This window comes from Uranotaenia lowii, chromosome 2 (assembly GCF_029784155.1).
Source record: "Uranotaenia lowii strain MFRU-FL chromosome 2, ASM2978415v1, whole genome shotgun sequence".
Lineage (NCBI taxonomy): Eukaryota > Metazoa > Arthropoda > Insecta > Diptera > Culicidae > Uranotaenia > Uranotaenia lowii.
Genome location: NC_073692.1, coordinates 69,462,051 through 69,477,963, shown reverse-complemented (window position 1 = coordinate 69,477,963; position 15,913 = coordinate 69,462,051). Strand labels below are relative to the sequence as shown.

The window sequence follows — 15,913 nt, the reverse complement described above, 5'->3', positions numbered from 1 at the left end:
GTGTCATTCGCATTTCTTTCTAGCTTTTAAGAATAGGAGTAGTAGGACATATTCGTATCGAAAAAAACCCAGATAAAAAACAACGGTGTCAACTGAGCTATTCGTCCTGAAAACTTTTCGGTCAAGAATAGACACTACGCTAAGTTCAGCGACGTTAGAATATTAAAAAATTACCGCACCATCTTAATACTTTTTCACGTTGTACAACATTCAGATCATCACTGTGGAACAGCATTTTCGGTGTCTATGTTTCAATTACTGATTTTTGAAGATTTTAGCGTTCTGGATTCAAAACATTCATCAGATTTTTTCTATAACCTATAGTTTTTGGCGATATGAGGTGTGGAAATTTTCAAATTGGTCAGTTTTGGGTAAAATCAATCTTTGATAACTGATAAACCTACATAAACTAAAAACTGATATTGAATTTATTTATTATCCTTTATTCAATCAAGGAATCTTATCTCGCCTAGTATCGTTTCAGAGATACAGCGCTTTAAAAAAATTGAATTCTACATTTTTTTTGAGAAATTTGTGAAGATTACAACTTTTTCTAACATCATTCAAAAAAGTAACTGAATATTTGAAGTTAAAGACTCATTGATCTTTGTTAAAGACTGCGAAGCGATTTGATCAACCGTGTGCAGCGTTCTCAAACGTTTCCGTGAAATGCATACTATCGATCGGCAGATTCATACAAAGCGTCATAGTGGAATTAAGGATCGGAAACTGTATTTGAAGGTGTTGAGAACGATCAAGGCAAACACAGGATAGTCGGACTACGACATTGCCAAGAAATTCAACGCCGACCGGTGCACCGTCAGAAGGATTCATCTACGCGAAGGAATACGATCCTATCAGACCAGTAAGCAACCAAACCGGACATTGAAGCAGAATTTAGTAGCCAAAGGACGTGCCCGGAAGTTATACAAGAAGATTCCAACGAAGTTCGACGGATGCATCCTCATGGATGACGAAACGTACGTGAAGATGGATTTTGGGCAGCTTCCTGGCCAAAAATTTTAGAAAGCCACTGCAGTGGTGCACTGCACTGGTCATGGTGATGTCCCCGGCAAGTTCAAATTCGTTTTTGCTGATAAGTTTGCAAGAAAGTGTTTGATCTGGCGAGGTATTGTCTGCTGCGGACGAAAAACCCCGGATTTTGTGAAAAACAAGACCATGGACTCCGAAATGTACAAAACGGAGTGACTGAGAAACGTTTTTTTTTCGTACATTAGATCTCACAAAGGACCAGTAAAGTTTTCGCCAGATTTGGCAAGCTGCCACTACAGCAAAGAAGTACTATAGTAGTATCGGGCCAACGGGTGGATTTGGTCGAAAAGAACATCAACCCACCCAACTGCCCTCAATTCCGCCCTATCGAAAAATTTTGGGTAATTGCCAAGCAGAAGATGAAGAAGAATGGTAGGACGACTCGGGATGGAACAGAGATGAAGAGATTGTGGAACAAAATGGCCGCTGAGGTCAACGAATAGGGTTTTTTTTTTTAGTTGATCACCCAGGTGGTAAGCCTTTTTTACGGATTGCATTCCAAGGCACGGCGAGCGACCGAGTCCCCCCAGTATGCTACTCTGGGTCCAAGGGTGCAATTGGACGACTCATGATACTAAGTACCCCTACGCCATAAAGTCCACCTGGGGCCTCTGGCCATGATTCCCACCCGGACCTGCAACGAAGGCTATACCCGAGATGGGAGACCAAGTCCGCGCTTAAGCGCTCATCGGCAACTCCAGTTCGAGTCAAACTCTAGCATATATACCCTGCCTCTCGTTACGATTCAAGACTAAGGACCTCTCCTCTAGCGACTCGAGATCCGGCCTTTACTAGCAACTCGAGACTAGCTTGGTTCCCACGAAAATCGTGCTCTCCGCCTCTGTTCGAGACACCAGACCAATGACCTCTCCTCTAACGACTCGAGATCTTGGCTCCGCTTGGCTTGGCTCGAGGCCCTCTCCTCTTTGCCCGTCCGTGTGCCGATCGAGAGCAGCTTATCCTGGACACACGCCTGTCACAGCACACGTCCGGGGCTTTACGAAAGACTACTCGGATGATTCCCGGCGAAGAATTCATCCTACACGGACTCAGGTGACTCACCCGCCGACGACGTGAAGTCACCCTACCCGAGAGTATTTCGCGGCGTAAATACTCTTCCCCCTACGAGTTCGACTGCGAAGAAGGTATAGTCTTATCCCCGCAGCTTCCCTCGTAGGGGACGCGTTTTACTCAGATACTCCGCGGCGGTGGAGGTATCCTACACAACGATCGCGACTTACATAAACAGCTCGGCATACGCAGAAGGTAGAGCCTTATCTTTGTATGCTTTACTGCTAGGATCGGACGCACACTACTCGAATGCCCCTCGCCGAAAGGGCATTCTACTCCGACCGTGGTCCGGTCTTCCTCCTCCCTTTTTGGCTGGCAACCCTAGGGTTTTTGCCCGCCGTGTGCCGAATCGAGAGCAGCTTATCCTAGACTCGCGCCTGTCACAGCACACGTACGGGTCTTAGACGCTTTCATTTTAAGTACAAAACATTTTTATTTCGTTTACATAGCTCCGAGATAGATCCGTTTTAATGCGTCCAGATTTGTAGTGATCCATGCTTTAAATTAAATCCCTTGAACAAGCTTCCGTTTTTACTTCGGGTGAATTGAGTAAACATAAAGAAACCTTACTTTTACGCTTTCGTCCTATAAACTCTGCCATTCGTTCATAGCCATTTGATGAGCAATTGCAAAATACCTACTCATGATATGCGATAAAACGTGCAGAAATGGCACCATGTATTGCTCCTTTTTGCCCTTTCATCGGCGAGTTCGTTGCCCTGGAATTGAACGGGAAGCGTGATCTTATATAGCTTTAAACTTAATGTAGTCAGTCTTTTCCGTATTTATAAAACGAAGAATTTTCCCGAACGTAACGGGCCGGGAAAATCCTGGTTAGCCGGTAAAATTTATGAAACAACAAGAATTATTCAACAAAATTCAATTAGTAAAAAATCTGAAAATTTTTCGTCATCCAAACATAACAGCTAGTTTGAAATAGTTTTGTAGGCTTTCGAAACCCATTCGCGATTATGTTGATAAAAGTTCCTAAACAACATTTAATAGAGATACCAAGAGTTTTTTGATGAGCCGTTTTTACCGAGTTTATATAAATCGACAAATTCATTGGCTTTGCAAAGCAGCTCATTGGGATGTTTTAATTTCATCCTACTGTTAAATAGCTTTCAAACTAGCAGTAGAATCGAAAAATAAAATAAAAATATTTTGAATTTATTTTTCATTCAATATCGAATATCTTTTCTGGGGTACAAGTTAGGTTTGTGGTTTTTTCTCATGAAATGTACTTCAAGAATAAAGGAATATTTAAATTCCACAGTTTTTTTTTTATTTTTCTGTACATCTCTAGTGATTTTTTAATGGAAAATTTTGATTTCCCAAACAAACAAGTAAAGCTTAGTTCTTTTAGAAATGGACAGTTACGAATCCGTTTATCTCAAAAACCTTTCGTTTGATCTAAATAATTTTTACGAAGGAAATGAAGGTAATCTTATGATAATTGATGAAAAATTTTGAAAAAAAAATTTATCGTTTTTTTTGCAAGAATAAATTCTACTTTATTCTTGATACCCTTCGGCCAGCGCACACTTTTTTCAGTCATGATAATGATCAGTTTTTTTAAACTAATACTTCGTTCAATCTGTATTTTAGGTGGCTACATCCCCTTGCATCAATTTTTGATACTTTTCGGACCAATAATTCTCTTTTAAAAGAAACTGAGGGTAATTTAATGGATACAGCTGTTTCGAAATAAACAAATTTGATTATTTTTGAGCCACTTTTTGAGCGTTTTTTATGGAATTCCTGCTGGCAAAATCTGGCAATAACGAAGTGAGGAGATTGAACTTAAAGTATAATCGGTTAGTATAGATCGTAGGTTGCGAAGGGTACATAAAAGATTACTCTTTTTAGACTTTTGAAAACAGTGAAAACCATAGTTTTCGTTTTGAAAATTGTTTTTTTTTTCCACAGGAGCAGAATTTTGGCAAATCATTATATTTTATACAAAATAACCAGCAAATACATTCTTAAATATACTCGGGACCTTGCCACGAGCAGACGTGGTATGGGATTCAAACGCTGGAATTTGTTTAAAATAGGGTATTTCATAAATTTTGTCGTTCATCAGAAATCATCTGTCCCATAGCCTCGGAACCAGATATATTATAGCTTACGAGTTGTGGATCTAGCAAAAATTTGTTGTTTGAGGCTTGAGGTTAGGTTTGAATGACTCATTAAAAGGCAACACTTTCAGCTTATCAGAGAAATTTTTTTTTTGGAATTATCAGCGATCTATCCTGAGTTTTTTGCTGATTGAAAATTAAAATGCTGGTATGAGACTTGACTTCCCTGATGACCCTTAGCCGAAGTTGCCAATCATATGCTTCACACCAATGGTTGATTTGAACTTTGTGGACAATTTTGACCGTATTTGCATACTTTTCCACCACTCACACACAGTAATTCTTCGAAAAATCAACGGTTTTGTCAGCTATCAATTTGATAATGATGGATTTTGAATGAAACTGTGCAAAATTATTTTTCCTCTTTCTCTTGCATCGTAAATATTATGAATTATGAAAAAATAAGTCTGTTAGTAATTTTCACAGGCAACAAAATGCTGTCAAAATTTTGAATGTCTTTTTACCAGTAAACGAGCCATAAGCAAAAGAAAGTGTCACATTTCTAAAAGAACTAACCTTTATTTGGAACAAATATCAATTTACGCAATCAATGTCACTATCGTTATATGTTTTGGAAAAGGTAGAATGAAGAAATCGTTACGGTGTTAATAGGTTAGAAAAATAATTTTAAGGTGTTGAAAGTTAAATACATAGTTTAAAGGCTTACCGGTCAATCGTATTCCGTTGCGCTTCAACCTTTGCTGCTAATCATTGATCCGGGCTTTCGATTCGTCTCGATAATATCAATCACTACCTTGTTGTTTTTTCACTCACACCAGCACCCAAAACACCCGTTTTATACCACGTTCCAGTTCCAGACGATGCAAGTGCGTAGGCCTACTCTGTACTGAGAGCTGTACCTATGTGTGCACTTCGTTGCAAAAACGTGACTTCAATGGAACTTATCTGTCGCGGTTATTATTGCTGCTGCTGCTCAGAGGAACACACTAAATGCAACGATTTGCGACTGTACTTCACTGCTGCTGGGGTAAACCACTACTAACTAAACCGCACAGATTTGTTGCTATGCGATAGGTATCACTATTATAGCTGAGAGATGCACTCAAATGCAATGCAATACTAGCATTCTGTTGACTTACGTAGATTAGCCAGATGCTATAACTATTGACCTAGCTAGAAGCGATCGCTTGATTCGAAACAATCCTTTTGGATTTTTAGTTTGAAAACACTTTGGAAACTCGAAAATTGTACTTCACTTATGTATTTTAGATGAAGCTAAACTTCAGTCAGCTTGTTATTTGATAGCTCTAACCACTTTGCGTCATTCAAGCTGATTTGCATACACACTTTTGTTTTATTTGCTCTTGTTGCAGCATCACGGAATTTAAATTTTCACTATAATCTTTGACAGTGAAATGCACCAGTAGGCAATAATAATTATTCGATCTTTCCTCTTGAAGCTTTAATTATTCACTATGCCCCTTGGCGACGCCAGACGCACTAATTTGATTATTCAGCCAGCTTCACTTATACACCGGAAGTAACTTCAACTTCAAAAAACACTTCAACTGCGCTTAGAGAAACAGGCGCTATGTTAAGGGAATCCTTATGACTTCCCCACAGATGATCCTGGAAGACTTTCCGAGTCGTAAAAACACATCCGCCGTGAGCCACTGTCGGTTAAAGAATGACAAGCTTGGGAACACCGGTGCCGTTAACAACTTTCGACTATCGCCTCCGCACAAATGTATACAGGCAAACGACTAAGGCAGAAGTGAGCAACCTTTTGAAGCATCGGGCCACTTTTAATTTGAAATTCTTTCGGCGGGCCGCATTAAAATAAAATTAAGGTAATAATAGTTGGTAAAGCTTTACGTAATTTTTTATAACGACAAGTTGTTGACAACAAAAAACTGTAAAAGAATAAATAAAATGAATTCATGTGCTTGTATTGTATTTTTTTTAATGAAAGGTGACTAAACCAGACAAATTGAATAGGTCCATTCATAAATCTTGATCATTTTACAATAATTGAAATATTTTAATTTATCTGAAATGTTGAGTGAATATTCCTCTTTAACAAAGAGAAAACATCATTTACTTCCCCTTTATTTATTAAAAACTAAAAATTGAGTCCATGGTTCATAAAAAGATTTGAGAAAAACCCTTTTCTTTCGAACCAATGCGATGGCATTTTCCATCATCACTCTCCTTTAAAAGTTTCATGGAGCTTAACCATAGCGATTAATTTCTGTGCGCATATTTGAAAAGTTTTTCCACAATTTATTTAAATTGTGTCGTGAAGCCACAATTTTTTTTTTCTATAAACGGCGTTTTTTTTAATTTGAAGTTCCGTATGAAATCATTGCATTGAGATGTTGAGCAAGGCTTCAAAATGAAGAAAAATGTTTGATTTCACGGATTTTTACCAAGATTTGTCAATGTTACAGTTTACATTTTCGATTCTAGAAATTTTTTACAGATTACATAAATTTTATTAATTTCATTGAGATACCTTTGGGATAGGCTTTCTAAAGCTGAATCATAAAAATCTTATAACTTTGGTAATGTTAATTTTGAAGTTAAAGGACTCAATTTGCTCAATGTTTGGTATGATTTGCCTATGAAATTTCTGAAAATAGCATCGCACATAAACACAATCATTAAATATTTTTGTCAGCTCTAGTTTTCGAGATCACACTAGGTAAAAAAAATAGTAATTCAATTTGATTACTTTTTTAACGAAACTGAAGAATACAAATTCTTATTGACTCAATGATAAACTTTCCCAAAAACCGCTAGTAATTTTGAATTCTGAGAAAAAAAAAAGATATGGAAGTTTTTTTTTAAAAGCTGCTGAAAAAGGGAATTTTGTCGAAATTTTAAAGAAAAATTAAACTAAATTGTATCATTGATATTTTCAAAACCGTTTGCGAAATCGTTTCGCAGTCTTCAACAAAGTTGTTGTATGAATTAAAATATTCAATATATAATATTCAATAACTTTCTTCAATGATGCCAGAATAAGTTGTAATCTTATTTTTTATAAATTCTATAAATTGCAGAATACAATTTCTTAAAAGTGTTGTATCATACACGAATATCTTGGCAAAATTTGAGTCCATGATTGGATGAAGGGTAGTAAATAGATTGAAACCCACCTTTCCGTTTTTATGTAGATTTATTTGTCAGTTGTGAAAAGACGTACGCAGTCTTAGCCAAATAAGGCTTACAGACTGAATGGACAACTTAATATTAACATTTAACATTCAGTACTGATATGGAAATCGAACCCATGCCTCAGGTGGTCCAAATAAACGTGTCACCAAGCTAACTACACGGCCACCGAGACGTGAAAGCTTGATTTTACCCAAAACTGATCACCGAAACTAGAAGTGATAGACAAAATCTGTGAAATGTTTTGAATTAAGGAAGTCAAACTCTTACAGTTGTATCATAGGCACCAAAAATACTGTTCCGCTGAGTAATCGTAACAAACTGTTTGGTTTGAATAACTGAATTCAGATATGGTTTTTTGTCAAGAAATCAAAGTTTCGCTGAGTGATGTCGATAAGAAATCTATAATCGTTAGCCCAGTTTTATTATACAACTTTCCTTATTTCTGTCATTAATCAAGAAAAAAAACATTTCACTTCATCAGGCAATTTTAACTAGCTTAAAACGAAAAATAAAGACTCAACTAACTCCTGTAATACGTTTTTCCCAATAAACTCAATAAGAGGCCATAATCCTACAAAAAAGTCAACAATCTGGATGAATGGGACAAATGCAACTGCGCACAAGTGATGTGCATATCAAGTTATTGATATTTTTTTTTGGTTTAGTTGGGACTGCTATTTTATGATAAGTAACAATTTATCGTAGAAAAAAAACGTGAAATAAATTTAATTTGAGATAAGCATCGCGGGCCGCACAAACATGTCTCGAGGGCCGCATGCGGCCCGCGGGCCGCGGGTTGCTCACCCCTGGACTAAGGGAAGTACATAACAAGCTTCGGTTATGTGCATCCCGGTACATCTTCGGGTCGTCCGTCATCACTATGGGAGCAGTGCCGGTCGGTCTCCGGTATGTTGTTGGCTGTTCGCATTTCCGTTACCGTCCTAGCGATCCTTAGAAAAAAAAAAGGGATCACTGGGCCGAATGACTCGGTGACGAAATTAGTTTGCCTGGTTGTTGCAATCAAATCACTTACTCACTGCATTTAGTAGTTCCATGGCGTTTACGTCGGATAGTCGAGTAGGATTCGTTAATAATTTGACCAGAGTTTGTTAAATTCTGCAGTTTGTTATATATTCTAGTGGTAAAGCTTCATTGTAAAACTATTGTCATATCGATAATCAACCAGAAAGAGCAATAGAGTATAGAATCAACAATCTTTTTAACAATTGGCAATAGTTTGTGTTCCAGAATCAAAACCTTAAGGGCTCAAATCGTTCCTGTCAGAAGCGGTAATGACAATGCTGGTATAGAAATTCGAAAAAATGATATCATTTGTTCAATGTGGACGAATATCTCCAGAGCTTTGACGGTTTTTTTAAATTCCCAAGCTAATGAAAAATTCACTCTTGGTCTTCGAATAACGATGAAGTTTCGTGAGCTGTTGGAGAATCCGACCCTTCCTCTGTGAAATTTTTTGATACCACTGATTCTGTTGACACGGTTTACACCGAAAGGATATTGCACATGTTTAAGGTCCGGGCCGAAAATGCGTTCATATTCTCTTCCAGCCCTGGGCTTGTACCCGCCCGGCCCACAAAACGAGAAATTTGCGCATTGTTATGTTTTCGCATACATACTTACTTACTTACTTAATGGTCCCGCGTCGATTCACCGGCGCATAGGGCCGTTGTAAAAGATCTACAATTGGTCCCAGTCAAGATTCTCGTCAACAGATGGGATTTCGGCGACTAGGCTTCACCGCAACGAGTTCCTGAGACTGCCTCTCCTTCAATGTCGCTCTGAATTCCATTCATGCGCCTCTCTGCAAATCTCGTTCTCATCTCTTCGCAGCGTGTTGCCAATCCATCCCCACTTGCGTTCCCGAATCTCGATTTCTAGCGCCCTTTGATGACACCGGCGATGTAGTTCCTCATTTGAGATCCAATTGCCAGGCCACCAAGCGCGGATGATACTCCGCAGGCAGCGATTCACAAAAATTTGTACACCAAGTTTCACACCCGTACAACTATACGGCTTTGACGATTTGAGTTGAAGATTCGGATTTTCGTTCGTAGAGAGATCTGGCGAGACTGCCAGATGTTCCGGAGACTCGCAAACGCAAATCGGGCCTTTCTGATCCGGGTTTCGATGTCTTTTCTGGCACCACAATCAGGCGTTATTTAGCTACCAAGATACCAGAAGCACTGCACTTTCTCAATTTGTTGTTCAGCAATCACAAAATTGGAAGGATTTACTATGTCGATTTCCATCGACTTGGTACCGACATTTATTTTGAGGCCTGCTGCCTTGGAGCTTTCGATAAGGTCGTCAGTTTGCTCTGCATGTCTTGTTGTCTTTGGGCGAGCAAAACAATATCGTCTGCCAGGTCAAAGTCGATCAGCTGCTCCATTGTCGAAGGATTTCACGGTCTACAATCAATCGATCCAGTCAAGATTTCATCCATTACGATGAGAAAAAGCAGCGGTGATAAAATACATCCTTGTCTCACTCCAGCAGTTACCGGGATTGGTTCGGGCAAGACACCGTCGTGCAGGCTTCCGAAAAGTACTGCCGAACGACAGTATTCTTGCGAACGTCGCACATCCACCTCGGTGAAAGCTTTCCGAATATTTCTTCCCCGACAGTTTTAAAAGGCGCGGTCGTGTGATGTACAACGACGCCTTGGTTTACCTCATGCGAAAGTTTGCTCGTGGATATGATAGCCTTTAAAGCTCCGTGACAGTTTTGGGAAAATCTTCGTGACAGTTTTCAATGCGTTAAACTTCGCATGACAGTACTGCTAATTACGTCCGACTGTAGCCGAGATTCGAATTGGATCATCGTCGGCTCACACTCGGGTCGATTTAATTTAGAATTAACGAACTTCTGCTTGAAGCTCAAGCTAGCTACTGCGGCTGGCTATCCTTACGTTATTAGTTGGTCGACACGCAACGATGCGTGTTGTTTACCAGCCTGAAATTGGATGTCGATTATGAATAATAAAGTTCAAGATTTCAGATTTCAAATTGCAATATGAGATTTTAGATTTCAGATTAAAATTTTGGATTCAACTTTCAAATTCAGATTGCAGACTCAGATTTAAGATTTATATTTAGGGATCAAATATGAGATTCAGATTTCAGATTCAGATTTAAGACTCAGATTTCAGATTCAGATTTCAGAATCAGATACATATTCAGATTTCAAATTTAGATTTAAGATTGAAATTTTAGATTCAGATTTCAGATACAAATTTTAGATTCAGATTTCAGATTCAGATTTCCGATTCAGATTTCAGATTCAGATTCCAGATTAAGATTTCATATTCTGATTTCAGATTCAGATTTCAGATTCAGATTCAGATTTCAGATTCAGATTTCAGATTTCAGATTCAGATTTCAGATTCAGATTTCATATTCAGATTTCAGATTCAGATTTCAGATTCAGATTTCAGATTCAGATTTCAGATTCAGATTTCAGATTCAGATTTCAGATTCAGATTTCAGATTCAGATTTCAGATTCAGATTTCAGATTCAGATTTCAGATTCAGATTTCAGATTCAGATTTCAGATTCAGATTTCAGATTCAGATTTCAGATTCAGATTTCAGATTCAGATTTCAGATTCAGATTTCAGATTCAGATTTCAGATTCAGATTTCAGATTTCTGATTCAGATTTCAGATTTAGATTTCAGATTCAGATTTCAGATTCAGATTTCAGATTCAGATTTCAGATTCAGATTTCAGATTCAGATTTCAGATTCAGATTTCAGATTTCAGATTCAGATTTAAGATTCAGATTTCAGATTCAGATTTCAGATTCAGATTTCAGATTCAGATATCAGATACAGATTTCAGATTTCAGATTCAGATTTCAGATTCAGATTTTAGATTTAGATTTCAGATTCAGATTTCAGATTCAGATTTCAGATTCAGATTTCAGATTCAGATTTCAGATTCAGATTTCAGATTCAGATTTCAGATTCAGATTTCAGATTCAGATTTCAGATTCAGATTTCAGATTCAGATTTCAGTTTCAGATTTCAGATTCAGATTTCAGATTCAGATTTCAGATTCAGATTTCAGATTCAGATTTCCGATTCAGGTTTCAGATTCAGATTTCAGATTCAGATTTCAGATTCAGATTTCAGATTCAGATTTCAGATTCAGATTTCAGATTCAGATTTCAGATTCAGATTTCAGATTCAGATTTCAGATTCATATTTCAGATTCAGATTTCAGATTTCAGATTCAGATTTCAGATTCAGATTTCAGATTTCAGATTCAGATTTCAGATTTCAGATTCAGATTTCAGATTCAGATTTCAGATTCAGATTTCTGATTCAGATTTCAGATTCAGATTTCAGATTCAGATTTCAGATTTCAGATTCAGATTTCAGATTCAGATTTCAGATTCAGATTTCAGATTTCAGATTTTAGATTCAGATTTGAGAATGAGATTTGAGAATGAGATTTCAGAATCAGATTTCAGATTCAGATTTCAGATTCAGATTTCAGATTCAGATTTCAGATTCAGATTTCAGATTCAGATTTCAGATTCAGATTTCAGATTCAGATTTCAGATTCAGATTTCAGATTCAGATTTCAGATTCAGATTTCAGATTCAGATTTCAGATTCAGATTTCAGATTCAGATTTCAGATTCAGATTTCAGATTCAGATTTCAGATTCAGATTTCAGATTCAGATTTCAGATTCAGATTTCAGATTCAGATTTCAGATTCAGATTTCAGATTTTGATTTCAGATTCAGATTTCAGATTCAGATTTCAGATTCAGATTTCAGATTCAGATTTCAGATTCAGATTTCGGATTCAGATTTCAGATTCAGATTTCAGATTCAGATGTCAGATTCAGATTTCAGATTCAGATTTCAGATTCAGATTTCAGATTCAGATTTCAGATTTCAGATTCAGATTTCAGCATCAGATTTCAGATTCAGATTTCAGATTAAGGTTTCAGAATCGGATTTCATGCAGATTCACATTTCAGATTCAGATTCAGATTTTAGAATCAGATTTCAGAATCAGATTTCAGATTCAGATTTCAGATTCAGATTTCAGATTTCAGATTTCAGATTCAGATTTCAGATTCAGATTTCAGAATCAGATTTCAGATTTAGGTTTCAGAATCGGATTTCATGCAGATTCACATTTCAGATTCAGATTCAGATTTTAGAATCAGATTTCAGAATCAGATTTCAGATTCAGATTTCTGATTCAGATTTCGTATTTAGATGTAAGATTCGAATTTCAGATTCAGATTTCATGTTCCAATTTCAGATTCGGATTTGCGATTCAGATTCAAATTTTAAATTCTGATTTCAGATTCAGATTTCAGTTTCAAATTTGAGATTCATATTTCAGATTCCTATTTAAGATTGAGATTTCAGATTCTTATTCAAATTTAATACATATTGAGATTCCAGGTTCAAATTTTGAGATCAGGTTTCAGATTCAGATTTCAGAGAAGGGCTTTATATTCAGATTCAGATTAAAATTCTACATTCAGATTTCTAGTTGAAGATATCAGGCTTAGATTTATGTTTCAGGTTCAAATTCCAGATTGAGATTCAAAACAAGATCTCACTTCGAGATTTTCACCCCAAAATGATTATTTCTACGAGTATTTATTTTATGTTTCATGGTTCCCATCACTTGCCTTTTATATTAGTTTTTTTCAATTCGTTTTCTAATTTTTTTTCAGTTTTTCTAATAATCAAACAAATTCTAGAGAAAAATTATTACGGTCAATTTTCCCTTCGAAGCGACACAAAAAATGTGTTGCATCCCAACCCACTTCTCCCGTGAGTGAATAATTTCTAAGGCTATGATTCTAAATAAAAAATAAAAATAAAATAATAAAAAAGTATTAAATTGTACGATTGAATTCATTTCTTTTTAAGGTTGTTTTTTATCGAAGGTAATAATTATTATAACAATTTTCGCACAACCTTCACCGACACCACACATCGCGTTAAGCCTCGGTCGTATGCTGCTGCTCGGTTGGAATAGATTGCTCGTTCGATTTAGTCGAACCGAGCAGCAGCATCAGCAGCATATGACCGGGCATGGATACGGTATGGGATGGGCATGACAGTCGCCCGTGACAGTCCTGCGAAAACTGTCACGTCCTACACAGAAAAAAATAATGACTATTACGTGTCATTGAAAACGGTTACCTTTAAAATAAAACAACCTGTAATTGAAAAAACACGTAATTTCAAACTAATTTATCTGAAAGTTCAGAGGTTACCATTAAATATTACAGCAAATGTCCTGTAACAAAAAGAGCATGATATTTGCCGTAATGTTACCTATCGAAATAAAACTACGTGTCGATAAATTACATGTCGTCTAGTAACTCTCAATTGTTTTTAAGAAATTTTCAGTGCGCTTGGCATCCCAGTTGCGCATAGCAAAGAGAAACGTCAAAAATTTACCCACACACACACTTACGGACGGGTTTTGTTTTGTTTGTTTCGATTGTACTATTCGGTCGGGAAAAAAGTTTGTGTTTTGCGTTGATCTACTGCTGAAAAACCCGCATTTAGCCACCGGTGCAGTTACACTACGCTGTAGCGAACCCGTTTAACAACACAGGGGACGGAGGAAATCGAAGTAGCGGAGAAATAGTCGAGATGCTTTCGGTCGGACACGGATGGCGATATGAGATTGGCCAAAATGAGAACCAAGGATGGAGCCCCGGGAACACCAGTCAATTCAATCGAGGCGTTACTATACCAAAGGTGAATGCTTGGAGAGTTCAATGTTTTATTTTTTTGTTTTCAAAATTGATCTAACCCTAACTGTTTTTTTAGGCAATTCTAAGGATTTAAAGGATACCAATGAAAGTTTCTCTCGTCTATGTTAAAACCCTATCATTGACCAAGTAGATGGACAAACCTTGCCAAAGTACATCTGGGTAAGTGGAGATGGTTATTATATAGTTCAATTTTGAAAAAATAGAAGAACCTACATATGATTATGAAATAACTAGTCCTACGTATTGTCTCAATTACTTATTCTTGTTTCATTTTCATATATACAATTCTAAGCATTTTTTTTTTCGTTCAACAGTGTGGAAAAGTTCCTTATTATAATGCTTATCAAAAGTCGTTGTAGCAGAAGAGGAGGAGAGTTCTCTTGTAGACAGTCTGCCCGAATCCAATTGCGGACTAATCACAGGAAAAACTTCTTATTTTGGTCCAGGTAAACACTGCATTTTTTTTTTTTTTGCTTAACTAGCATTAATTCTATTTGTTTACAGATAAGCAATCCTACATTGAAGCATGAAGATTTAATAGAGGATTATTGAAGTCGTGCAAAAATCAGCTTGAATTTTGACCGAATCCTACTTTGCCTTTTCTGGTGCTGTCGGGTCTATTTCATTTAGTGTCGGTATCACTATTTAGTCAAATTTTTTAACTCCCGGAGGATAACGCAAAACGAAACTTTGTGCTACCAAGGGTAAGTATACTCGGATTCGGACATAGAATAGTTAAAGTAAAACATTGTTTCGTTGACCAATGAAAGCCAACGTCACTTCATAAACACTCATTATTCGCATGTACGTTAACACGTTTTTACTAGCTGTCGAATAACTTTTTTTTTTTAGATAATTATTTCTTGAATACATAAATAGCTTCAATATTTTAATCAAGCTACCGACATTGTGCGAAGAAAAATCCTCAATTTTGCCTCAACGCCGAATTACCTCTTCCAGCGGCTAAAAGCTAATCAATTTCGATGAAGCCGATGCCATGATCAATGACGCGCAAAAATGCCTCGAGGTGTATCATCGAACCGCTGATTTGCTATTTTAAATCATCTGTAGCTACCTGACCAAGATAATACCGGCTATGGTTTGCACCACTGACAGTAGTGCAGATACTTCCACGGCTGGAGAATGTGGTTGAAGCTGAAAAGTTAGTGATAACATTCCAAAATAAAATGTCAATCAATTTTTCTTAAACGGAGTTTATTAAATTTCAGTATTCAAATTTCTGAAGATGCTTAAAGACTCTAGTAATATTGGCCGGTGGGGACATTTCAAAGATTCTGAGCGTGTTGCAGGCAGAGTACCTGGTTGGCATTCAGAGATTACCGAGGATAACGTTTACATTTGTGTGGGCCATCCGCTGAAAAACGACATCACCATCATCGTTAATTTGTTGCTGAATGTTGAAGTTTTCGGGGTACTTTCGGAAGTATGTTACCATCTTTTTCAAAATTTCTATGAAGATGCTAAATTTATCAAACTTTTGTTTCAGATATCCAAGAGCTGAAATCCACTATAAGTTTAGCCCTGGAGAATATTTCTACATAAATATCCAGCGGATGGAACTGCCTCTTCGGGTTATGTTCCAATTGCTGATCGAAATAGCAACCATCGAGAAACAGTTGGCAGCCGGATGTGTCGAGATCATACCGCGTTCCAAATGGCTCGAGGCATCGCGTTATAGATGGTTGAAACAAAGACTTATTTAA

The 15,913-nt window shown here is 37.1% G+C and overlaps 1 protein-coding gene and 1 pseudogene across 1 annotated transcript in view; one reads left to right on the top strand and one right to left on the bottom strand.

The window, feature by feature from the left end:
* The window catches only part of LOC129745645 (protein timeless-like), a 23,189-nt gene extending 17,264 nt beyond the window's left edge, over positions 1-5,925 (bottom strand). The window contains exon 1 of the mRNA XM_055738865.1: positions 4,933-5,925. The gene's annotated coding sequence lies outside the window, so the exon portion shown is untranslated. The remainder of the gene's footprint in view (positions 1-4,932) is intronic.
* Positions 5,914-15,913, top strand: LOC129741533 (replication factor C subunit 5-like; annotated as a pseudogene).